The sequence below is a fragment of the Bombina bombina genome, chromosome 12 (assembly GCF_027579735.1).
Source record: "Bombina bombina isolate aBomBom1 chromosome 12, aBomBom1.pri, whole genome shotgun sequence".
NCBI classification, from domain to species: domain Eukaryota; kingdom Metazoa; phylum Chordata; class Amphibia; order Anura; family Bombinatoridae; genus Bombina; species Bombina bombina.
The window spans coordinates 42,819,797-42,847,526 of NC_069510.1; positions in this window are offsets into that span (position 1 = coordinate 42,819,797).

Sequence of the window (27,730 nt, forward strand, 5' to 3'; positions counted from 1 at the left end):
CAAAGCCTGTACAAAACAATGAATATCAGAAAGAATAGCAATCTTTCTGTGAAAAAGAACAGAAAGAGTAGAGATTTGTCCTCTCAAAGAACTTGCAGACAAAACCTTATCTAAACCAACCTGAAAAATTGTAAAATTCTAGGGATTCTAAAAGAATGCCAAAAGAAAGAATTTATGAGAACACCAAGAAATGTAAGTCTTCCAAACTCGACAATAAATCTTCCTAGAGACAGATTTACAAACCTGTAACTTAGTATTAATCACTGAGTCAATGAAACCTCTATGACTAAGAATCAAACGTTCAATCTCCATACCTTCAAATTGAATGATTTGAGATCCTAATGGAAAAAATGGGCCTTGAGATAGAAGGTCTGGTCTTAACGGAAGTGTCCAAGGTTGGCAACTGGCCACCCGAATAAGATCCGCATACCAAAACCTGTGAGGCCATGCTGGGACCACCAGCAGTAAAAACAAACGCTCCATTAGAATTTTGGAAGAACTAGAGGCGGAAGATATAGGCAGAATGATAATTCCAAGGAAGTGTCAATGCATACGCTACTTCCGCCTGAGGATCCCCGGACCTGAAATAGGCCCCTGAATCCAATGCTGCAGCCATAAGACCTAAATTTCCATGCATATATAACAACTGAAGGAAATAATAGAGACTGAAGGTACCGACAGACGGAACACAATAAAAAAATCACTTGTCTGTTAGAGACAAAGACAGTGACACAATCTATCTGGAAACCTAAAAAAGGTGACCCTTGTGTGAGGAATCAAGAGCTTTTGATAAAAAGATCCTCTAACCATGTCTTGAAAAAACAAAGTTGAATCATATGAGATTCCGTAGTCTCAGAAAATAAAAATAATCTGAATGAAAACAGAAATTGAAGATATGCATCTATTGTATCTAATGAAAGCGAATAATGCTATCACTGACCAAAAAAGACAGAATAGACCATATAAATACCAATCTAAAAGATGGTATATTTATATAATAAAAAGATTTTCTTTCTTTGGAACAATGAATAGTTTTGAAAAAAAAACAAAACCCAGTTCCTAAAAAAGGAACTGGAATAAATACCCCAGAAGATTCCAGATCTGAGCAGCGCTTGAGCCCCAACAGGTGATCAGCCGCACTTCAACATTACCCAAAATATATAAGACTGAAACACATTAAGGAAAGTGTTAGCCTTACTGGAATAGCTGGAATATAAAAGAGAGAAAAAGACTTCTCATAGACAGTTTTACTCTAAAGTTTATTCTGTACCCAAATTGTAACCAAAACACTTCCAATTAAAAACATGTTACTTGAGTAAGAATTTAGAATTTGGTTCCTTAGTAAGAACAACCAAACTAAAATAAGCTTAAAGTTTTAGTCTTCGAACTCAATCTTAAAGCCCAGAGTAAGAGTTAAGAATTGAATCCAATATAAACCAAATAATTGATTATCTTGGAAAAAAAGAAATAAGGATTTTTTAGAAATCACAAAATTCTTCTAGCTAAAAACAGCTAAAGATATAGATTAAACCTAATTTGTGAAAATATTCAATAAAATTAAATTATTAGCATGTTAATCCAATTAAAGGACCAGTCAACACACCAGACTTGCATAAACAAATGCAAGACAACAAGACAAATGCAACAGCACCCAGTCTGAACCTCAAATGAGCAGAAGACTTTGTCCCTTAACAATGCTAAATAAAACATAATCTGATACTTGATCTTAAAGTTAACAGAAAAATGACGCAAATGCATCATCATCCAAATAAATCACAGGTCCAAGAAAAGTACCTGAAAATAAATAATTTTCCTTAAATAAGATACAACCATCTAAAAGGAAAAACATAATTTATGTAAGAACTTACCTGATAAATTCATTTCTTTCATATTAGCAAGAGTCCATGAGCTAGTGACGTATGGGATATACATTCCTACCAGGAGGGGCAAAGTTTCCCAAACCTTAAAATGCCTATAAATACACCCCTCACCACACCCACAATTCAGTTTAACGAATAGCCAAGAAGTGGGGTGATAAGAAAAAAGTGCGAAAGCATATAAAATAAGGAATTGGAATAATTGTGCTTTATACAAAAAAATCAAAACCACCACAAAAAAGGGCGGGCCTCATGGACTCTTGCTAATATGAAAGAAATGAATTTATCAGGTAAGTTCTTACATAAATTATGTTTTCTTTCATGTAATTAGCAAGAGTCCATGAGCTAGTGACGTATGGGATAATGATTACCCAAGATGTGGATCTTTCCACGCAAGAGTCACTAGAGAGGGAGGGATAAAATAAAGACAGCCAATTCCTGCTGAAAATAATCCACACCCAGAATAAAATTTTAATGAAAAAACATAAGCAGAAGATTCAAACTGAAAACACTGCCTGAAGTACGTTTCTACCAAAAACTGCTTCAAAAGAAGAAAACACATCAAAATGGTAGAATTTAGTAAAATTATGCAAAGAGGACCAAGTTGCTGCTTTGCAAATCTGATCAACCGAAGCTTCATTCCTAAATGCCCAGGAAGTAGAACTGACCTAGTAGAATGAGCTGTAATCCTTTGAGGCGGAGTGTTACCCCGACTCAACATAGGCATGATGAAATAAAGATTTCAACCAAGATGCCAAAGAAATGGCAGAAGCTTTCTGGCCTTTTCTAGAACCGGAAAAGATGACAAATAGACTAGAAGTCTTTCGGAAAGACTTAGTAGCTTCAACATAATATTACAAAGCTCTAACAGCATCCAAAGAATGCAATGATTTCTCCTTAGAATTCATAGGATCAGGACATAATGAAGGAACCACAATTTCTCTACTAATGTTGTTAGAATTCACAACCTTAGGTAAAAAATTCAAAAGAAGTTCGCAGCACCGCCTTATCCTGATGCAAAATCAGAAAAGGAGACTCACAAAAAAAGAGTAGATAATTCAGAGACTCTTCTGGCAGAAGAGATGGCCGAAAGAAACAAAACTTTCCAAGAAAGTAATATAACGACCAAAGAATGCATGGGTTCAAAAGGAGAAGCTTGAAGAGCCCCCAGAACCAAATTCAAACTCCAAGGAGGAGAAATTGACAAAGACAGGTTTTATACGAACCAAAGGTTGTACAAAACAATAAATATCAGGAAGATTAGCAAACCTTCTGTGAAAAAGAACAGAAAGAGCAGAGATTTGTCTTTCAAGGAACTTGCGGACAAACCTTTATCTAAACCATCCTGAAGAAACTGTAAAATTCTCGGTATTCAAAAAGAATGCCAAGAAAAAAGATGAGAAAGACACTAAGAAATATAAGTCTTCCAGACTCTATAATATATCTCTCTAGATACAAATTTACGAGCCTGTCACATAGTATCAATCACAGAGTCAGAGAAACCTCTTTGACTAAGAATCAAGCGTTCAAACTCCATACCTTAAAATTAAGGTTTTGAGACAGAAAGACTGGTCTTAACGGGAGAGTCCACAGCTGGCAAGAGGCCATCCGGACAAGATCCGCATACCAAAACCTGTGAGGCCATGCTGGAGCTACCAGCAGGACAAACGAGCATTCCTTTAGAATATTGGAGAATACCCTTGGAAGAAGAACTAGAGGCGGAAAGATATAGGCAGGATGACACTTGTAAGGAAGAAAATAATGCATCCACTGCCTCCGCCCGAGGATCCCGGGATCCGGACAGATACCAGGGACGTTTCTTGTTTAGATGAGAAGCCATCAGATCTATTTCTGGGAGTTCCCACATTGAACAATCTGAGGAAATACCTCTGGGTGAAGAGACCATTCGCCCAGGTGCAACGTTTGGCGACTGAGATAATCCGCTTTCCAATTGTCCATACCTGGGATATGAACCGCAGAGATTAGACAGGAGCTGGATTCCGCCCAAACCAAAATTCGAGATACTTCTTTCATAACCAGAGGACTGTGAGTCCCTCCTTGATGATTGATGTATGCCACAGTTGTGACATTGTCTATCTGAAAACAAATGAACAACTCTCTCTCAGAAGAGGCCAAGACTGGAAAGCTCTGAAAATTGCACGGAGTTCCAAAATATTGAACGGAAATCTCACCTCCTGAGATTCCCAAACCCCTTGTGCCGTCAGATACCCCCACACAGCTCCCCAACCTGTAAGACTTGCATCTGTTGAGATTATAGTCCAGGTTGGAAGAACAAGAAGCCCCCTGAACTAAACGATGGTGATCTGTCCACCATGTCAGAGAGTGTCGTATAATCAGTTTAAAGATATTAATTGAGATATCTTTGAGTAATCCCTGCACCATTGGTTCAGCATACAGAGCTGAAGAGGTCGCATGTGAAAACGAGCAAAGGAGATCGCATCTGATGCGGCAGTCCTAAGACCTAAAATTTCCATGCATAAGGCTACCAAAGGGAATGAATTGTGACTGAAGGTTTTGACAAGCTGATATCAATGTTAAACTTCTCTTGTCTGACAAGGACAGAGTCATAGACACTGAATCTATCTAGAAACCTAAAAAGGTTACCCTTGTCTGAGGAATCAATGAACTGATTGGTAAATTGAACCTCCAACCATGAACTTGAAGAAACAACACAAGTCGATTCGTATGAGATTCTTCGAAAATGAGAAGACTGAGCAAATACCAAGATATCGTCCAAATAAGGAAATACCAAAACCCTGTTCTCTGATTACAGAAAGAAGGGCACCGAGAACCTTTGAAAAAAATTCTTGGAACTGAGGCTAGGCCAAACGGTAGAGCCAAAAAACTGGTAATGCTTGTCTAAAAAGAGAATCTCAGACACTAAAAGTGATCTGGATGAATCTGAATATGCAGATACACATCCTGTAAATCTATTGTAGACATATAATGCCCTTGCTAAACAAAAAGCAGGATAGTCCTACAGTAACCATCTTGAATGTTGGTATCCTTACATAACGATTCAATATTGATAGATCCGGAACTGGTCTGAAGGAATTGACCTTCTTTGGTACAATGAAGAGATAAAATAAAACCCCAGCCCCTGTTCCAGAACTGGAACTGGCATAATTACTCCAACCAACTCTAGATCTGAAACACATTTCAGAAATGCTGAGCCTTTGCTGTGTTAACTGGGACACGGGAAAGAAAAAAATCTCTTAGCAGGAGGCCTTAACTTGAAGCCAATTCTGTACCTTTCTGAAACAATGTTCTGAAACCAGAGATTGAGAACGGAATTGATCCAAATTTCTTTGAAGAAAACGTAATCTGCCCCATACCAGCTGAGCTGGAATAAGGGCCGCACCTTCATGGGTACTTAGGAGCTGGCTATAGATTTCTATAAGGCTTGGATATATTCCAAACTGGAAATAGTTTCCAAACTGATACCGCTCCTGAGGATGAAGGATCAGGCTTTTGTTCCTTGTTGTGAGGAAAGGAACGAAAAAGACTATTAGACCTAAATTTACCTTAGATTTTTTATCCTTTGGTAAAAAAGTTCCCTTCCTTCCAGAAACAATTGAGATAATAATTTAATACCCTGGAAAGAAAGGGAAAGCAAAGTTGACTTAGAAGACATATCAGCATTCCAAGTTTAATCCATAAAGCTTTTCTAGCTAAAATAGCTAGAGACATATACCTGACATCAACTCTAATGATATCAAAAGATGGTATCACCAATAAAATTATTAGCATGTTATAGAATAATAATAATGCTATAAAATTATGATCTGTTACTTGTTGCGCTAAAGCTTCTAACCAAAAAGTTGAAGCTGCAGCAACATCCGCTAAAAATATAGCAGGTCTAAGAAGATTACCTGAACATAAGTAAGCTTTTCTTAGAAAGGATTCAATTTTCCTTAAATAAAGTACTATCTGCCGTAGGAACAGTAGTACATTTAGCAGGAGTAGAGACAGCCCCATAACCTTAGGGATTTTGTCCCAAAAAACTCTAATCTGTCAGATGGCACAGGATATAATTGCTTAAACGTTTAGAAGGAGTAAAAGAATTACCCAAATTATTCCATTCCCTGGAAATTACTTCAGAAATAGCATCAGGGAGATTAAACACTTCTGGAATAACTACAGGAGATTTAAAAACCTTATTTAAACGTTTAGATTTAGTATCAAGAGGACCAGAATCCTCTATTTCTAATGCAATTAATACTTCTTTAAATAAAGAACGAATAAATTCCATATTGAACAAATACAAAGATTTATCAGTATCAGAATGATGATGTTCATTTAAAAATTCATCTGAAAAAAGAGAAGTTTTAAAAGACTTTTATGTAAACTAGAAGGAGAAATAACAGACATAGCCTTCTTAATGGATTTAAAAAATAAAATCTCATATGTTTATCAGAAATACTCTGAAAATTAGATGTTGACGGAACAGCAACAGGTAATGTAACAGTACTAAAGGAAATTTTATCTGCATTAATAAGTTTGTCATGACATGCAATACAAACAACAGCTGGAGAAACAGATACCAAAAATTATAGCAGATACACTTAGCTAGGTAGCTCCAGCACTAGACAGCGATTTTCCTGTAGTATCTTCTGACTCAGATGCAACGTGAGACATCTTGCAATATGTAAGACAAAAAAACAACATATAAAGCAAAATTGATCAATTTCCTTAAATGACAGTTTCAGGAATGGGAAAAAATGCCAAAGAACAAGCTTCTAGCAACCAGAAGCAATGAAACATGAGACTAAAATAATGTGGAGACAAAAGCGACGCCCATATTTTTTAGCGCCAAATCAGACGCCCACATTATTTGGCGCCTAAAATGCTTTTGGCGCCAAAAATGACGCCACATCCGGAACGCCGACATTTTTGGCGCAAAATAACGTCAAAAAAATGACGCAACTTCCGGCGACACGTATGACGCCGGAAACGGAAAAGAATTTTTGCGCCAAAAAAGTCCGCGCCAAGAATGACGCAATAAAATGAAGCATTTTCAGCCCCCGCGAGCCTTACAGCCCACAGGGAAAAAAGAGTCAAATTTTTGAAGGTAAGAAAAAAATGATTAATTCAAATGCATTATCCCAAATATGAATCTGACTGTCTGAAAAATAAGGAAAGTTGAACATTCTGAGTCAAGGCAAATAAATGTTTGAATACATATATTTAGAACTTTATAAACAAAGTGCCCAACCATAGCTTAGAGTGTCACAGAAAATAAGATTTACTTACCCCAGGACACTCATCTACATGTTTGTAGAAAGCCAAACCAGTACTGAAACGAGAATCAGCAGAGGTAATGGTATATATAAGAGTATATCGTCGATCTGAAAAGGGAGGTAAGAGATGAATCTCTACGACCGATAACAGAGAACCTATGAAATAGACCCCGTAGAAGGAGATCACTGCATTCAAATAGGCAATACTCTCCTCACATCCCTCTGCATTCACTGCACGCTGAGAGGAAAACCGGGCTCCAACTTGCTGCGGAGCGCATATCAACGTAGAATCTAGCACAAACTTACTTCACCACCTCCATCGGAGGCAAAGTTTGTAAAACTGAATTGTGGGTGTGGTGAGGGGTGTATTTATAGGCATTTTAAGGTTTGGGAAACTTTGCCCCTCCTGGTAGGAATGTATATCCCATACGTCACTAGCTCATGGACTCTTGCTAATTACATGAAAGAAATACTAATTTGCTATAGAAACAATAGCATATTTTAGCAGGAGTAGAGATAGCCCCATTAAATTTGGAGAACCCTCAAAATTGAAATTAACTGCCGGCAAAGAATATAATTTAAAACCTTTGAAGGAAGAAAATTCTCAGCCTATTCCATTCCCTAGTATGAAGAAATGGAAAAACCTCTGAAAACACAGAAGATAAAATAAGCAGAAATAAAATGTTAGCTAGTTTTAAAAAAGAACTAGTTACCTCAATATCCAAAATAATCAACACCTTTTCAACAAAAAACAAATGTACTCTAATAAAAAATAAAAAAGATTTGTTAGTGTCAATATCTGATGAGGAAAAGTCTGAAAGAGAAAAAAATCATCATCAGAGAAGGATAATTCAGTATGTTGTTGGTCATTTGAAACTTCATCAAAAGAAGTTTGAAAAAGACCTAAAAATTTCAATAGAAGGCGCAAAGTCAGACAAAGCCTTTAACATAGAATCAGAAAAACATTCTCACAAATTTTCTAAGTATATCTTGTACATAAGATGTAAAAAGAATAGCAATACATAAAGCATAAATACTAATGGATTCTGCATGTAAAAGTTTATCATGATAACTTATTACAAACCATAGCTAAAGATAAACATTCATAACATTTAAAATAAATGAACTTAGCTTTGGTAGGACTTCTCAGTCAACCGGAATCCCTCAGTATGTTCTGATCCAGGAAAAGTTTATGGAAATCTTGCAATATGTAATAGAAAAAAACATATAAAGCAAAATTATCAAATTCCTTAAATGACAGTTTCAGGAATGGGAAAAAAATGCAAAACAAGCCTCTAGCAACCAGAAGCAACAAAAAAGTGAGACTTAAATAATGTGAGAAAAAGTGGAACAAGAATGACGCCCACATTTTTGGCGCCAAGTATGAAGCCCACATTATTGGAGCCAAGTACAACGCCCATATTTTTTGGCGCCAAGTATGATGCCACATTCTCCAACGCCGAAAAACGACGCCCACATTTTTTGGCGCAAAAAAACGTCTGAACACACATGCGTCAAAAAAATTACGTGACAACTACGGCGCCGGAAATGACAATTTTTGCGCCAAAAAAGTTCACGCCAAGAATGACGCAATAAATTGAAGCATTTTCTGCCCCCGCGAGCCTAACAGCCCGCAGGGAAAAAAGTCAATTGAAAATTTTCGAGGTAAGAAAAAAAATAAATATTTATTCATATGCATTATCCCAAATAATGAAACTGACAGTCTGAATGAAGGAATACTGATTATCCTGAATCATGGCAAATATAAGTTTAAAGACATATTTAGAACTTTACATATAAAGTGCCCAACCATAGCTTAGAGTGTCCCAAAAATAAAACTTACTTACCCCAGGACACTCATCTACATATAGTAGATAGCCAAACCAGTACTGAAACGAGAATTAGTAGAGGTAATGGTATATAAGAGTATATAGTCGATCTGAAAAGGGAGGTAAGAGATGAATCTCTACGACCGATAACAGAGAACCTATGAAATAGATCCCGTAGAAGGAGACCATTGAATTCAAATAGGCAATACTCTCTTCACATCCCTCTGACATTCACTGCACACAGAGGAAAACCGGGCTCCAGCCTGCTGTGAAGCGCATATCAATGTAGAATCTAGCACAAACTTACTTCACCACCTCCCTGGGAGGCAAAGTTTGTAAAACTGAATTGTGGGTGTGGTGAGGGGTGTATTTATAGGCATTTTAAGGTTTGGGAAACTTTGCCCCTCCTGGTAGGAATGTATATACCATACGTCACTAGCTCATGGACTCTTTAACATAGAATCAGAAGCCTTTAACATAGAATCAGAAAAATATTCTTATAAATTTCTAAGTATATCTTGTACATAAGATGTAAAAAGAGCAATATATGAAGCATAAATACTAAGATTCTGCATGTAAATAGTTTATCATGATAACTTATTACAAACCATAGCTAAAGATAAACATTCATAACATTAAAATAAATGAACTTCGCTTTGGTAGGACTGATATCAGTCAACAGGAATCCGTTCGCATTTTCTGATTCAGGAACAGTATGTGAAATATCTTGCAATATGTAATAGAAAAAAACAACATATAAAGCAAAATTATCAAATTCCTTAAATGACAGTTTCACAAATGGGAGACAAATGCAAAACAAACAAGCCTCTAGCAACCAGAAGCAGCAAAAATGAGACTTAAATAATGTGAGATGCCCACATTATTGACGCTAAGTACAATGCCCATATCTTTTGGCGCCAAGTATGACGCCACATCCTCTGACGCCGAAACAGACACCCACATTTTTTGGCGCAAAAAAAGTCTGAATACTCATGCGTCAAAAAAATGACGTAACTACGAACAACTTCCGGCGTCAACTACGGTGCCGGAAATGACCAAATTTTGCGCCAAAAAAGTTTGCGACAAAAATAGCGCAATAAGATGAAGCATTTTCTGCCCCTGCGAGCCTAACAGCCTGCAGGGAAAAATAGTCAATTGAAAATTTTCAAGGTAAGAAAAAAATATATATTCATATGCATTATCCCAAATAATGAAACTGACAGTCTGAATGAAGGAATACTGATTAACCTGAATCATGGCAAATATAAGTTTAAACACATATATTTAGAACTTTACATATAAAGTGCCCAACCATAGCTTAGAGTGTCACAAGAAATAAGACTTGCTTACCCCAGGACACTCATCTACATATAGTAGATAGCCAAACCAGCACTGAAACGAGAATCAGTAGAGGTAATGGTATATAAGTATATCGTCGATCTGAAAAGGGAGGTAGGAGAAGAAATCTCTACGAACGATAACAGAGAACCTATGAAATAGATCCCCCTAGAGGAAGACCATGGTATTCAAATAGGCAATACTCTCTTCACATCCCTCTGACATTCACTGCACTCAGAGGAAAACCTGGCTTCAAACTGCTGCGAAGCGCATATTAACGTAGAATCTAGCACAAACTTAGTTCACCACCTCCATGGGAGGCAAAGTTTGTAAAACTGAATTGTGGGTGTGGTGAGGGGTGTATTTATAGGCATTTTGAGGTTTGGGAAACTTTGCCCCTCCTGGTAGGAATGTATATCCCATACGTCACTAGCTCATGGACTCTTGCTAATTACATGAAAGAAATAAGTTTATTCTTATAATGAAAAGAAACTTAAAAACATCAGCAGAAGAATCAAACTGAAACAGCTGCCTGAAGAATATTTCTACCAAAAACTGCCTCTGAAGAAGCAAATACATCAAAATGGTAGAATTTAGTAAATATATGCAAAGAGAACCAAGTTGCCGCTTTGCAAATCTGATCAACTGAAGCTTCATTCTTAAAAGCCCACGAAGTGGAGACTGATCTAGTAGATTGAGCCACAATTCTGAGTTGGGGCTTGACCCGACTCCAAATAAGCTTGGTGAATCAAAAGCTTAACCAAAAAGCCAAGGAAATGGCAGACCACCTGACCTTTCCTAGAACCAGAAAATATAACAGACTAGAAGTCTTCCTGAAATCTTAGTAGTTTCAATATAATATTTCAAAGCTCTCATCACATCCAAAGAATGTAAGGATCTTTCCAAAGAATTCTTAGGATTAGGACACAAAGGAGGGACAACAATTTCTCTATTGAATGTTGTTAGAATTCACAACCTTAGGAAAAAATGTAGAAGTCCGCAAAACCACCTTATCCTGATGAAATATCAGAAAAGGAGATTCATAAGAAAGAGCAGATAACTCAGAAACTCTTCTAGTAGAAGAGATGACCAAAAGGAACACTTTCCAAGAAAGTAGTTTAATGTCCTGCATAGGCTCAAACGGAAGAGCCTGAAAAGCCTTCAAAATTCAAAATTAAAACTCAGGAGAGATTGATTTAATGACAGGCTTGATATGAACCAAAACCTGCACAAAACAATGAATATCAGGAAGTTTAGCAATCTTTCTGTGAAATAAAACAGAAAGAGGAGAGATTTGTCCCTTCAAGGAACTTGCAGACAAAATCTTATCCAAACCATCCTGAAGAAACTGTAAAATTCTAGGAATTCTAAAAGAATGCCAAGAAAATTTATAAGAGCACCATGAAATGTAAGTCTTCCAAACTTGATAACAAATCTTTCTAGAGACATATTTACAAGCTTGTAACAAATAATCACTGAGTCAGAGAAACCTTTATGACTTAGCACTAGGCGTTCAATTTCCACGCCTTCAAATTTAATGATTTGAGATCCTGATGAAAAACAGACCTTGAGATAGTAAGTCCGGCCTTTATGGAAGTGGCCAAGGTTGGCAACTGGACATCCAAACAAGATCCGCATACCCAAACCTGTGAGGCCATGCAGGAGCCACCAGCAACACAAACTATTGTTCCATGATGATTTTGGAGATCACTCTTGGAAGGAAAACTAGAGGCAGGAAAATATAAGCAGGTTGTTAACACCAAGGAAGTGTCAATGCATTTACTGCTTCCACCTGAAAATCCCTGGACAGGTATCTGGGTAGTCTCTTGTTTAGATGAGAGGCCATAAGATCTATCTCTGGAAGACCCCACATCTGGACAAGCTGAGAACACACATCTGGATGGAGAGACCACCCCCCCGGATGTAAAGTCTGATGGCTGAGATAATCCGCCTCACAATTGTCTACACTTGGGATATGAACCGCAGAAATCACAGGAGTTGGATGCCGCCCAAGCAAGTATACGAGATACTTCTTTCATAGCTTGGGGACTGAGAGTCCCACCCTGAAGATTGACATATGCCACTGTGATATTGTCTGAAAACAAATGAACGGTTCTTTCTTCAACAGAGGCCAGAACTGAAGAACTCTGAAACTGCATGGAGTTCTAAAATATTGATTGGTAATCTCGCGTCTTGAGATTTCCAAACCACTTGTGCTGTCAGAGATCCCCAAACAGCTCCCCAACCTGAAGACTTGCATCTGTTGTGATCACAGTCCAGGTTGGACGAACAAAAGCCATTGAACTAAACGCTGGTGATTTAACCACCAAGTCAGAGAGTATCGAACATTGGGATTTAAGGATATTAATTGTGATATCTTTATATAATCTGTGCACCATTGGTTCAGCATATAAAGCTGGGGAAGTCTCATGTGAAAATGAGCAAAGGAGACCTAAAACTTCCATGCACATAGCCACTGAATGGAATGACTGAGACTGAAGGTTCCGACCGGCTGCAACCAATTTAAACGTTGCTTGTCTGTTAGAGACAGAGTCATGGACACTGAATCTATCTGGAAGCCAAAAAAAGGTGACCCTTGTCTGAGGAATCAAGAAACTTTGGTTAATTGATCTTCCAACCATGTTTAAAGTGATGGTAAACTCTCCCCTTTTTAAAATCAGATCTGGAATATAAGCGCTATTTTAGATGGAGTTTAATTCATTAGCTGTAATGAAGATGCGCTATAACTGTTTTTAATATAGATATGAAATTCAAATACCCCACGTTACACCACCCACTTCAAAAGTCAATTTTCCTGTCAGCTAAATGATTGAATTACTCTCCAATCAATGCTCTAGCTAGAACAAAAGTGCCATATGGGGAGAGCGCTGATTGGACAACAATTCAATCTGTTAGCTCACAGAAAATTTTACTTTTGAAGTGGGCGGAGGAGCATGCAGTATTTGAATTTCATATCTATATTAAAAAGTTATACTGCATCTTCATTACAGCTAATGAATTAAACTTCATCGTAAAAAGCACTTACATTCCAGATCTGATTTTAAAAAGGAGAGTTTACCATAACTTTAAGAATCAACACTAGTTTATTCGTGTGAGATTCTGCAGAATGTAAAGACTGAGCAAGTACCAAGATATCGTCCAAATAAGGAACACCGCAATACCCCGCTCTCAGAATACAGAGTAGGACACCTAGAACCTTTTAAAAGATTTCTTGAGCGGTTGCTAGGCCAAATGGAAGAGCAACAAATGGGTAATGCTTGTCTAGAAAAGAGAATCTCAGGAACTGATTATCTGAAAGAATCAGAATATTAAGGTATACATCCTGCAAGTCTATTGTAGACATAAAATGTCCTTGCTGAACAAAAGGCAGAATAGTCCTTAAAGTCACCATTTGAAAGTTGGTACTCTTACATAACTATTCAAAATTTCCAGGTGCAGAACTGTTCTGAATGAATTTTCCTTCTTTGAGACAATGAATTGATTTGAATAAAACCCCAGACCCTGTTCCCGAAAAAGAACTGGCATGATTACCCCTGAAACTCCAGGTCTGATAAGCACTTCAGGAAAGCCTGAGCATTTACTGGATTTGCTGGGATGCATGAGAAAAAAAAAATCTTCACAGGAGGTCTTACTCAGAATCCTATTCGATACCCCTGAGAGACAATACTCTGAAACCATTGATTTTGGACAGAATTTATCCAAACATCCTTGAAAAAAACCTTAATCTGCCCCTTAATACTCAGATATAAAACTCTGCTCAGGTCAATGATAAGTTTAAGACTAATGATATATAGTAATATCGGTGCTAAGGTACTGGGGTAATCAATATTCAAAATGCAAGAAAGAAAAGATACCTTAAAACAGCACTCTTAGTCAAAAAACATAGTATTTTAATGATATAGTACTGTTATCTATACCATTTCTGCTGTGCACAATTTACACTAAACTAATATATCAGTTAGTACATGTATAGTATGGACGCACCATCATGTTAACAAATGAGAGCTAACAAAATGAATGCATATCAAATATCGGCAGCTGGCCAGTACTCGAATGATACTGTAAGCTTAAAAGTACTTATCGTGAAATGTCCATGGTGGCAGTAACGAAAGTCCTCCAGACTGAAATAAACAATGGAAAAGTTAATCTGCCCCTTACCAGCTGAGCTGGAATGAGGGCCGCACGTTCATGCAGACTTAGGAGCTGGCTTTGGTTTCTTAAATGGCTTGGATTTATTCCAATTAGATGAAAATTTCCAATTGGTAACAGATTCATTTAGGGAAGGATTAGGTTTTTGTTCCTTATTTGACAAAGAACGAAAACGGTTAGAAGCTTTAGATTTACCCTTAGGTCTTACCTTGGAAAGAAGAGATGCAATCTAGACTTAGAAGTCATATTAATATTCCAAGATTTAAGCCACAAAGCTCTTCTAGCTAAAAATAGCTAAAGACATAGGTCTAACACCAATCTTAATGATATCAAAAAATGGCAACAGAAATAATTAGCATGTTGCAGTAAGCGAACAATGCTAGATAAATCAGAATCCAATTCTTTAACAAAAATGTTGATGCAGCTGCAACATCTGCCAAAGAAACTGCAGGCCTGAGAAGATGACCTGAAAATAAATAGGCTTTCCTTAGATAAGATTAAAGTTTCCTATCTTAAAGGAACTTAAGTACTATCTTCCATAGGAATACATTTGGCAAGAGTAGAAATAGCCCCATCAACTTTGGGGATCTTTTCCCAAAACTCTATAAAAATTGCTGGTAAAGGATACAATTTTTTAAACCTTGAAGGAATAAAACTACCCGGCTTATTCCATTCCTTAGAAATATCAGAAATAGCATCAGGAAAAAAATCTCTGGAGTAACCACAGGAAGTTTTTAAAAAACAGAATTTACCAATTCTAATATCAAGAGGACTAGTTTCCTTAATATCCAAAGTAATTAACACTTCTTTAAACAAAGAATGAAAATACTTCATTTTAAATAAATAAGATTTGTTAGTGTCAATATCTGAGGAAGGATCTTCTGAATTGTATAGATCCTCAGAGGAGGATAATTCATTATGTTGTCGGTCATTTGAAATTTCATCAACCTTATGAGAAGTTTTAAAAGACCTTTTATATTAATTAGAAGACGGAATAGCAGACAAAGCCTTCTGAATAGAATCAGTAACAAATTCTTAAAATTCATAGGTATAACATGTACATTAAAAGCTGAAGGAACAGCAACAGGCAATGTACTATTACTGATGGACATATCTGCATGTAAAAGTTTATCAGGACAGCTATTTAGAAATTACAATCGGAAATAAAATGCGCTTAGGTAGAACCGATATCAGGCAGCAAAGTTCCAACAGATACTTCTGAGACAGGATCAGATTGTGACATCATGCAAAATGTAAAAGAAAACAAAGCAAAATGATCAATTTCCATATATGACAGTTTCAGGAATGAGAAAAAAATGCAAATAGCATAGCCCTCTGACATAGGAAAAAGGCAAGAGCCAAATAGCAATGGGGTGATAAAATAATGAAAAAATTTGGTGCCAAGTATGACGCACAACTTAAAAAAATTTTGGCGCTAACGTCCAGAAATGACTCGAGTCACTGACGCAACCTTGTGTAAGGAACTCGGCGTCAACTACGACGCCGGAAATGACTAACTTGCATCAACGGACGTACTTTCGCACCAAAAAATTCTCGCTCCAAGAATGACGCAATTAAGTCTAGCATTTGGCGCACACGCGGGCCTAAATCTGCCCGCAATTTGCAAAGAAAAATGTAGTCAATTTGAAAAAAAGACTAAACCCCAGGTAAGAAAAATATTTCTTAATATGTTTATTTTCCCCAAATATGAGTCTAGAAAAAGGAAATACATGAACCTGACTCATGGCAAATAGAAGTACAATACATATATTTAGAAATTTATATAAATGCATAAAGTGCCAAACCATAGCTGAGGTGTCTTAAGTAATAAAAACATACTTACCGAAAGACACCCATCCACATATAGCAGATAGCCAAACCAGTACTGAAACAGTTATCAGTAGAGGTAATGGAATATGAGAGTATATCGTCGATCTGAAAAGGGAGGTAGGAGATGAATCTCTACGACCGATAACAGAGAACCTATGAAATAGACCCCTGTTAGGGAAATCATTGCATTCAATAGGTGATACTCCCTTCACATCCCTCTGACATTTGCTGTACTCAGAGGAATCGAGCTTCAAAATGCTGAGAAGCACATGTCAACGTAGAAATCTTAGCACAAACTTACTTCACCAGCTCCATAAAAGGCAAAGTTTGTAAAACTTAATTGTGGGTGTGGTGAGGGGTGTATTTATAGGCATTTTGAGGTTTGGGAAACGTTGCCCCTCCTGGTAGGATTGTATATCCCATACGTCACTAGCTCATGGACTCTTGCCAATTACATGAAAGAAATTGGGTTTAGTGTCCCTTTAAGTGAGCGTGGGATCTTTTACAATAATTTTTATTGTGTATGGTTATTTTTTTTTATCGATGGGATGATCAGTTTTGTTTAGTATTCATGTGCAGACACTGTCCACCCAGACTTTAGGAAGACTGATTTTTTTTTTTTAGACGTAGAATATCTAAACAAGTTTTAAAAAAAGGAAAACTCTTTACAGGGGTTCAAGAACAGTGGGGATTTTTTTTTTTTTAGAGAGTGACATTTTAAATGCAACCGCACACTATTAGACATGTTTGTAAAAGTAAGAAAGCAAAAACCAATATGCTTTTTCAAAGTAGCTCATGCTGTAAAGACAAAAATGAGGTTTTAGCATTTTCAAAAATTAAAAAATCCAGTGGGTCCTGATAATTTATTTTAGCAAAGCAAAATTATGCATTTAGGGAAGAAAAATCCAAAAGTTAATTACAGACTCAATGACTTTACTGACTGTTACAAATGAGGAATGGGACTAGGGGTGTTGAAAATGATACAAAAAAATTGGTGCTGTGTACTATTTTTACCATGTTGAAATAAAGGTAATTTTTAATTTTTACTATTTTGCCCTGAGACTATTTTTGCTTAAAGTGCTGCTGTATTATACTTGACTATTTTTTCGGCACACCGGCCGTTTACATACAGCAAGCACCCCTGTGACCTGTTGGCTGCTTGGATTAATCCGCCCCTGTTCACGCCGGAATTACCGCGTCTGCAGCGGCTTGGTTGGTGTGTGTTGAAAATGATAGCCCAATGCATGCCGATGCAGAATTGAACGATTCTGCATCGATTCACTGAAGTTAAGATTTGATTCCAGAGTAACGTCATCCCATGACACCCCACTCATTTTACCGTCCCACCAAACCCTGCACCTGTTTGCCTCAATCGCATGTCATGCCTGCGCTCTCGTAGCTGTTATTGGCTGTGACGGGTATAGCGGGTTAGATTGTGTCTGGAGCTGTCATTGGCTGCGCTTCCTCACGGTATTGGCGGTCGGTTACAGCGTTTGCCCACGGATGGTTCTGCTGGTGTCAGTGCTGTGATCCTGCTGTTGAGCAGCAACAAGTACTGTCGGTGATGGTGGAGGAACTGGTGCAGAAGGTTAGTTTGAGGTTAATGAGAGAGTAGGGTTATAGAACACAGGCCCTGTGATGAACAATAACCCTCAATTGTTGTGCATCACAGGGTCTGTTCTATAACCCTACTCATTCACCTCAGACTTTAGAGAAGATTGACTACTGCATAGCCCACACTGAATCACAGAAGTTAAATACATTCATAGGCTACACCATATGCAATTTAACAGTTGTGTTTTCCCATGTATCCAGTTGGATTATGATTTTTACAACATACTATTTTTAAATTAAGATCTTTAGAGCTGTGATGTGTCATTGCATTTTTATTTGCTCTTACTGTGTTAAGCCAGTACTCCCTTTATATTTACAACAAACTGGCAGAGTTTGGCTGGCTGCATGCATGTTGTCCTTTCACACACCCTACTGATCTGAATGTTTCAAGTTTGTCTTTTATCACCGATTTAATACTCAGATGTCCAAGAATTGACATCTTTAGAGGTCTTATGATATTTAAACATATTTCTATTATAATAGAATCTGTTTCAGTCCTGATTCAATAAAGAATCTGATTGGCACAAACATATGCAAGTAGGGAAATGAGAAAACCCCAAACAAGTTCATCTGATCAGAGAAATAAGGAGAACTGAGGAGTGTAGGGGTGCATGTAGGAGGGTAGGATAAAGAAACAATGGCTTTATGGTATTTACTGCTTCAGTATTACGCCTATATTTGTCATGTGCAGGGAATAGAGAACATTTTAGGCAGATCCTGTACTGCTATGAAGGAGTATACAAATGGGTGTACATAAATGTGCTGAGGCATGTTAACAGATAACTCATCTGTCTGACAATTTAGGTATCACAATATAATTGATTAAATTGAGATACCTACATTGCCATCATACAGATGAGTTACCTGTTATACAAGGGAAAACAAATTGCATATGATGTAGCCTATGAATGTATCCAGCTTCTGTGATTCAGTGTGGCCTTTGGGGTAGTCAAACTTCTATAAAGCTTAGTCATTTGAATAATTAAACCCATTAGAGGTATGCACTAAAAGCTTTGGCGTAACAGTGCACCTGGTGTAGGGTATATATTATATATAGGCATTACAAATTATGAGTACCCCAAAACCTTTGGAAAAGGCATTTTCTACTAAGGGGTAAACCATCACCTGCTGGGCATGCAGACTAGGCTATGGAATAACCCCATGGGTTACTTTACATAAAAAAACCTCAAGAACAAGGGGTCATGATCTCAAGCTGAAAGGTAGTATTATTCAAAAGTAATTTGAGGAAGCACTTTACATAAAGAGTGATTGATTCATAAAATAAACTTCTACAAGAGGTAAAATTGACAAACACTGTGGGGGACTTTAAGTATGCCTGGGACAAGGATAAGGCTATCCTATGAAACTAGATTTAGAAGTTTATACTATTAGGAATTATCTGGCAGACTTTCTGGGCCTATGGCGACCATATTGCCGCTTTAAAAAGGGACACATGAAAAAATACATGTCAGGGCTGTTTAAAGAAATGTTTTATATAAGAACCCTGACAAGTATTTTTCACGAGTATTGAAGTAGGGCAGGATAAATATTTTTCTATAAGGAACCTAAATCCACAACCTTCCAAAGAAGAGATTCCTTAATCAAATAAACAAAAATTAACCAACAGGCAAAGTAATGCTGAAGAACTTCCTACCGAAGGCTGCCACTAAATCAAAAATGGAAGAAAAGAAAATGACCAAGAGGCTGTCTAGTCAAAATAGGTCTACAGAAACCTCATTCAGAAAACCCAAGAAAGCGAAACTAGGAGAATGAGCAGAAAAAAAACAATGTGGAGGCTGTCCCACCTCCAAGTATGACAGAAAGAAGCTCCAGTTAAAAATAGAGAAAGCACATGCTCTAACCCTAAATAAAATCATCAAAGTGAACAAACCAACATAACTGAAAATTTCAGTAGCCCCATCAGAACTACAAGGGTCTGAAAAAAATAGAGCAAAGGATTAACAATTCCCAAAAACCACCTTATACTTAGAGTAAATAGCTCAAACTCTCCTAACAGAGGAGATGGCCAAAAGAAACTCAAACTTCCATAAAATAAAGCCAACTACTTTATGCATGAACTCAAATGGAGGAGCCTGTAAAACAGCAATACCAATCCCAGACCTCATGGTGGAGAAACTGGCATAACATGAATATGGGTCAAAAATCGGGAATCTAAACATGCTCAGATTTTACTAAGAAAAAATCTTAACTCAGAACAAATGTCCTTTCAAAAAAACTAATAGATAAGCCTGTAATCAATCCAATCTACACAAAAATCTGAAAGAATAGCGGGAGAAGCCATATACCAACACACCAACAAATACAAGGGCCTGAAAAACCCTATGGAGGAAGCATTTTATTCACAAGCTACCAAGCCTGAATCTGAATCATACCCTTAGAGTAAAAAATCCCTCTGCTTAAAAGCAATCACACAAACCCAATGCCACCAGGCTTAGAGACCCAAAAGGAAAAAATAGACCTTAAAGAAAGCTTAAACTGCTGATTATCTTAATCAGATCTACACAAAAAAACTCAGGGGCCAGAAAGGAGCAATTACAATGACTGACTGAAAATTCCTCTTGCCAGAACTTGAGAATAATCATAATAATGGAATAAAAACCAGAGGAAGAAATGAAAGAGAAAGAAGCTATTAAAGCATACACAAACTGAGGATCCCCTGACCTCAGGGAGTTTAGTCAAGAGGCTATCAGATGTATCTCTGGGGACCACAAAATTCTTCCAGGATGTTTTCAATCACAAGAATGCAGAAACCGACTATAAAGAAGAAAAAAATGACAATTGGCTTCTGCCTATAAGAATGCCATGTCCTTCCCCCATAGCTAGGGAATTGTAAGTTATCCCTGATTAATATAAGCCACTAGAAAAACTGACAGAAATTTGAGGCCAACTCTGAAAAGCCATGAAAATAGAACAAAGTTAAAGGGACACTGAACCCAAATTTTCTCTTGTGATTCAGATAGAGCATGCAATTTTAAGCAACTTTCTAATTTACTCCTATTAGCAAATGTTTTATTTCTTCTCTTGGTATTTTTATTTGAAAAGCAAGAATGTAAGTTTAGATGCCAGCCCATTTTGGTGAACAACCTGGGTTGTACTTGTTGATTGGTGGATAAATTCATCCACCAATAAACAAGTGCTGTTCTGGACTTTCTTTTTAAAATAAAATAGCAAGAGAACAAAGAAAAAATTAATGAGTAAATTATAAAGTTGCATGCTCTATCTGAATCAGGAAAGAAAATTTGGGTTCAGTATCCCTTTAAAGATATTTACTGGCAACCTCGCCTCCCAAGGATCCCAAAACTCTTGCACTCAGACTCCAAGACAGCCCCTCATCTAAAGGATATCGTTCAAGGATGAGCAAAAGAAATACCCCAGCATTGAAATCAGATAAAGACCTGTGAAATCACAGAGTCACAACAGAGCAGGCACAACATTCAGATTGAGGTTAGTATGTTAAAACAAAATTAAGCAAAAACATAATTTATGTAAGAATTTACCTGATAAATTCATTTCTTTCATATTGGCAAGAGTCCATGAGCTAGTGATGTGAGGGATATACATTCCTACCAGGAGGGGCAAAGTTTCCCCAACCTCAAAATGCCTATAAATACACCTCCCACCACACCCACAATTCAGTTTAACGAATAGCCAAGAAGTGGGGTGATAAAGGAACGAAAGCATCAACAAGGAATTGGAATAATTGTGCTTTATAACAAAAAAATCATAACCACCATAAAAAGGGTGGGTCTCATGGACTCTTGCCAATATGAAAAATGAATTTATCAGGTAAATTCTTACATAAATTATGTTTTCTTTCATGTAATTGGCAAGAGTCCATGAGCTAGTGACATATGGGATAGCAATACCCAAGATATGGAACTCCTTGCAAGAGTCACTAGAGAGGGAGGGATAAAAATAAAGACCGCCAATTCCGCTAAAAAATTAATCCACAACCCAAATCAAAAGTTTTAATCTTTATAATGAAAAAAAATTAAATTATAAGCAGAAGAATCAAACTGAAACAGCTGCCTGAAGTACTTTTCTACCAAAAATCTGCTTCTGAAGGGAAAACATAAAAATGGTAGAATTTAGTAAAAGTATGCACAGACCAAGTTGCTGCTTTGCAAATATGATCAGAAGCTTCATTCTTAAAAGCCCAGGAAGTAGAAACTGACCTAGAAGAATGAGCCGTAATCCTCTGAGGCGGGGATTTACCCGACTCCAAATAAGCATGATGAATCAAAAGCTTTAACTAAGATGCCAAAGAAATGGCAGAAGCCTTCTGACCTTTCCTAGAACCAGAAAAGATAACAAATTGACTAGAAGTCTTTCTGAAATCTTTAGTAGCTTCAACATATTTCAAAGCTCTTACCACATCCAAAGACTGTAAAGATCTCTCCAGAGAATTCTTAGGATTAGGACACAACGAAGGGACAACAATTTCTCTACTAATGTTGTTGGAATTCACAACTTTAGGTAAAAATGTAAATGAAGTCCGCAAAACCGCCTTATCCTGATGAAAAATCAGAAAAGGAGACTCACAAGAAAGAGCAGATAATTCAGAAACTCTTGTAGCAGAAGAGATGGCCAAAAGGAACAATACTTTCCAAGAAAGTAATTTAATGCCCAGAGAACGCAGAGGCTCAAACGGAGGAGCCTGTAAAGCCCTCAAAACCAAATTAAGACTCCAAGGAGGAGAGATTGACTTAATGACAGGCTTGATACGAACCAAAGCCTGTACAAAACAATGAATATCAGGAAGATTAGCAATTTTTCTGTGGAACAGAAGAGAAAGAGCAGAGATTTGTCCTTTCAAGGAACTTGCAGACAAACCCATATCCAAACCATCCTGAAGAAACTGTAAAATTCTAGGAACTCTAAAAGAATGCCAAGAAAATTTATGAAAAGAACACCATGAAATTTAAGTCTTCCAAACTCGGTAATAAATCTTTTTAGACACAGATTTGCGAGCCTGCAACATAGTATTAATAACTGAGTCAGAGAAACCTCAATGACTAAGCACTAAGCGTTCAATCTCCATACCTTCAAATTTAATGATTTGAGATCCTGATGGAAAAATGGGCCTTGAGATAGGTCTGGCCTTAACAGAAGTGGCCAAGGTTGGCAACTGGACATCCAAACAAGATCCGCATACCAAAACCTGTGTGGCCATGCTGGAGCCACCAGCAGTACAAATGAACGCTCCATTATGATTTTGGAAATCACTCTTGAAAGAAGAACTAGAGGCAGAAAGATAAGCAGGTTGATAACTCCAAGAAAGTGACAACGCATCCACTGCTTCCGCCTGAGGATCCCTGGACCTGGACAGATACCTGGGAAGTTTTTTGTTTAGATGAGAAGCCATCAGATCTATTTCTGGAAGTAGCTACTACCAGGGCACAAATCCCTGACCCTAATATCCTGCTTATACACCTTTCTGGTGTGTACTCCGGACTTTATGATCTCCTGCATTCTGGAGCTGTTTGTTGGACACTGATCAGCTAGCTGGACTGCTGTAGAAATCCAGACTGTCTCAATGGGCATGACTGATTGCCTTTGCCACAAGTGAGTACCCTGTGTATAACTCGTCTAAAGTTCTCAAGATTCACCATTGATCTGCACCATTGGTGCCTCTATCCATTGTGTTTTTTTAACAGAAACTCTTCTAGCAGAAGAGATGGCCAAAATGAACAACACTTTCCAAGAAAGTAATTTAATGTCCAGAGAATGCATAGGCTCAAACAGAGCCTGTAAAGCCGTCAAATCCAAATTAAGACTCCAAGGAGGAGAAATTGATTTAATGACAGGCTTGATACAAACCAAAGCCTGTACAAAACAATGAATATCATGAAGTTTAGCAATTTTTGTGTGAAACAGAACAGAAATAGCAGAGATTTGTCCTTTCAAAGAACTTGCAGATAAACCCTTATCTAAACCATCCTTTAGAAACTAAAATTCTAGGAATTCTAATAGAAAGCCAAGAGAATTAGGAGAAGAGTACCATGAGATGTAAGTCTTCCAAACTCAATTATAAATCTTTCTAGACAGATTTATGAGCCTGCAACATAGTAATCACTGAGTCAGCAAAAACTATGACTAAGCGTTCAATTTCCATACCATCAAATTGAATGATTTGAGATACTGATGGAAAAACAAACCTTGAGATATAAGGTCTGGCCTTTATGGAAGTGGCCAAGGTTGTCAACTGGACATCCAAACAAGAACCATATACCAAAACCTGTGCAACCATGCTGGAGCAACCAGCAGCACAAACGACTGCTCCATGATGATTTTGAAAATCACTCTTGGAAAAAGAACTAGAGACTGAACAATATAGGCAGGTTGAAAACTCCAAGGAAGTGTCAATGCATCCACTGCTTCTGCCTAAGGATCCCTGGACCTGGATAGGTACCTGGGAAGTTTCTTGTTTAGATGAGATGCCATCAGATCTATTTCTTGAAGCCCCCACATCTGAACAATTTGAAAAAAACATCTGGGTGAAGAGACCACTCTCCCGTATGTAAAGCTTGATGACTGAGATAATCCGCTTCCCAATTGTCTATACCTGGGATATGGACCGCAGAAATTAGATACCAAGATACTTCTTTCATAGCCTGAGGAGTGAGTCCCACCCTGATAATTGACATACGCCACAGTTATGACATTGTCTGAAAACCAATACTCTCTCTCCAATAGAAGCCAAAACTGAAGAGCTCTGAGAATCACAGAGTTCCAAAATATTGATTGGTAATCTCTCCTCTTGAGATTTCCAAACCCCTTGTGCCGTCAGAGATCCCCAGACAGCTTCCCAACCTAAAAAAAGACTTGCATTTGTTGTGATCACGGTCCAGGTTGAATGAACCAAAGAGACCCGTAGAACTATAGAATGGTGATCTAACCACCAAGTCAGAGATAAATGAATATTGGGATTCAAGGATATTAAATGTGAAAACCCAGAATAAACCCTGCACCATTAATTCAGCATTAAAACGGTAGAGGTCTCATGAAAACAAGCAAAGGGAATCTAGTCCGATGCTGCAGTCATGAGACCTAAAACTTCCATGCATATAGCTACTGAAGGAAATAGAGACTGAAGGTTCCAACAAGCTGAACCCAATATAAATTCTCTTGTCTGTTAGAGACAAAGACATTGACACAATCTATCTGGAAACCTAAAAAAGGTGACCCTTGTTTGAGGAATCAAGGAACTTTTTTGGTAAAATGATCCTCCAACCATGTCTTGAAGAAACAGAAGTTGAATCGTATGAGATTCTACAGAACGAAAAGACTGAGCAAGTACCAAGATATCGTCCAAATAAGGAAACACTTAGAACCTTTGAAAAGATTCCTAGAGCTGTCGCTAGGCCAGAAAGGAAGAGCAACAAATTGGTAATGCTTGTCTAAAAAAGAATCTCAGAAAATGAAAATAATCTGAATGAAACAGAATATGAAGATATGCATCCTGTAAGTATTGTGGGCAAATAACGCCCTTGCTGAACAAAAGGCAGAATAGACCTTATAATCACCATTCTGAAAGATGGTACTCTTACATGACAAATCAAAAGATTTTCTCTCTTTGGGACAATGAATAGTTCTGAATAAAAAACCCAGACCCCGTTCCTGAAATGTAACTGGTATGAATACCCCAGATAACGCCAGGTCTGAAAACACTTCTGGAAAGTCTGAGCCTTTACTGGAATATATGACAAAAACTTCAGGCGGTCTTACTCTAAATCCTATTCTGTACCCCAATCTGAGTTTGGACCGAATTGAACCAAACAACTTCAGAAAAATCTTAACCTGCCCCCTACCATTTAAGATGGAATAAGGGCCGCACCTTCATGCGAATTTGGGGGCTGGCTTTGAACTCTTAAATGGCTTGAATTCATTCAATTTTGAAGAAAGCTTCCAATTAGAAACATTACTTGGGGAAGAACTAGGCTTCTGTTCCTTATTAAGAACAAAAACTGAAATAATCTTAAGATTAACCCTTAGAACTTAATCTTGAGGCAAAAAAACTCCCTTCCCCACAGTAACAGTTGAAAGTATTGAATGCAACTGAACCAAATAATGTATTACCTTGGAAGGAAAGAAAATAGAAATCTGGATTTAGAAATCAAATCAACATTCCAAGATTTAAGCCACAAAGTTCTTCAAGCTAAAATAGCTAGACAGATTTAACCTCAATTTTGATATCAAAAAATGGCATCACAAATGAAATTAGCATGTTGAATCAAGTTAACAATGCTAAACAAATCATAATCCGATACTTGTTGCGCTAAAGTTTCCAACCAAAAAAAAACGAAACAGCTGCAACATCAGCCAAAGAAATTGCAGGCCTAAGAAAAGGACCTGAAAAATTAATTTTCCTTAGATAAGATACAAGTTTCCCATCTGAAGGATCTTTAAAATAAATACTATTTTCTATAGGAATAGTAGTACGTTTAGCAAGAGTAGAGATAGCCCCATTAGCCTTGGGGATCTTTTCCCAAACTCCAAACTAACTGCTGGCAAAGGATACAATTTTTAAAACCTTTAACCCCTTAACGACCAACGACGTATGGGGTACGTCCTGCAAAAAAATGCAGTTAATGACCAAGGACGTACCCCGTACGTCGTTGGTCTTTGAAAGCAGTGGAAGCGATCCTGATCACTTCCAACTGCTTTCATGTTATAGCAGTGATGCCTCGATATTGAGGCATCCTGCTATAACATTTTCTTCTGTTAAGTGTGATCAGTCCACGGGTCATCATTACTTCTGGGATATTACTCCTCCCCAACAGGAAGTGCAAGAGGATTCACCCAGCAGAGCTGCATATAGCTCCTCCCCTCTACGTCACTCCCAGTCATTCTCTTGCACCCAACGACTAGATAGGATGTGTGAGAGGACTATGGTGATTTTATTTAGTTTTATTTCTTCAATCAAAAGTTTGTTATTTTTTAATAGCACCGGAGTGTGTTATTCCTTCTCTGGTAGAATTTGAAGAAGAATCTACCAGAGTTTTTACTATGATTTTAGCCGGAGTAGTTAAGATCATATTGCTGTTTCTCGGCCATCTGAGGAGAGGTAAACTTCAGATCAGGGGACAGCGGGCAGGTTAATCTGCAAAGAGGTATGTAGCAGTTTTTATTTTCTGACAATGGAATTGATGAGAAAATCCTGCCATACCGATATAATATCATGTATGTATATTTTACATTTGAGTATTCTGGGGAATGGTACTTCACTGGAATTACACTGTGTATATAAACTTTAGCCTATTTGCAAGCAACAGGCTTTTTACTAATTTATGTTTAACGTTTTTGCTGGAATGTAAAATCGTTTTCAATTTCTGAGGTACTGGGTGAATAAAATGTTTGGGCACTATTTTTCCACTTGGCAGTTGCTTGATCTAATTCTGACAGTTTACTGATCTCTCTCACTGTTGTGTGTGAGGGGGAGGGGCCTTTTTTGGCGCTTTTGCTACGCATCAAAAATTTCAGTCAGAAAGTCATTGTTGTTTTCCTGCATGTTCCGGTTCATCTCTACAGAACTCAGGGGTCTTCAAAGCTTGTTTGAGGGAAGTAAACTTCACAACAGAGCTGTGAGATTGTAGTTGACTGTGATAAAAAACGTTTATTCTTAAATTTTTTTAGGCCATCAGGGTTAGTTATTCTTTGCTAATGGGAACAAGCCTTTGCTAAAATTGTGTTTTGTTTTACAAAGTTTGATGCTGTAACCTTTTCAGCTTATTGATTTCAACTGTCATATATCTTTCTGTGCTTCTTAGGCACAGTACGTTTTGCATTG